Below are 415 nucleotides of genomic sequence, written 5' to 3'. Positions count from 1 at the left end.
TGCTGTAAATCTCCTTTTGTCTTTGATTCTAGCTGCAGGGAAGCTCCTTCCTGTGTTCTTTCCCCTCCCTCTTTGTTTGCTTTCGGCAATCATGTTCAGTGACCTCAGAATTCTGCCTCTTTTAATCTGCCCACCCACGTGGTTTGGGAGCAGTTTCAGGAAAAATGGTGTGCTTTGGCCATGGCAATTTGCCCTTTCTTCTTTCACATGTTTCCAGGGAGGGGTGAAGAGGGAAGCTCCTCTCGGGAACAGTTACCTGGAGGGCTTGCCAAAGTTGTCTTTTACCCTTTTTTTTTTTTTTTTCCCCCTTTTAGACTTAGACAAAGAAAAGTGTCTAGTGCAAAACAATCATCCTATTCATCAGTTTAGGGCTTCCAACCTAATGGAAGTTGTCTTTTACCCTTTTTTTTTTTTT

The sequence above is a fragment of the Buceros rhinoceros genome, unplaced genomic scaffold (genome assembly GCF_000710305.1).
Source record: "Buceros rhinoceros silvestris isolate BGI_N320 unplaced genomic scaffold, ASM71030v1 scaffold5130, whole genome shotgun sequence".
NCBI lineage: Eukaryota > Metazoa > Chordata > Aves > Bucerotiformes > Bucerotidae > Buceros > Buceros rhinoceros.
This window is presented reverse-complemented; position numbering follows the sequence as displayed.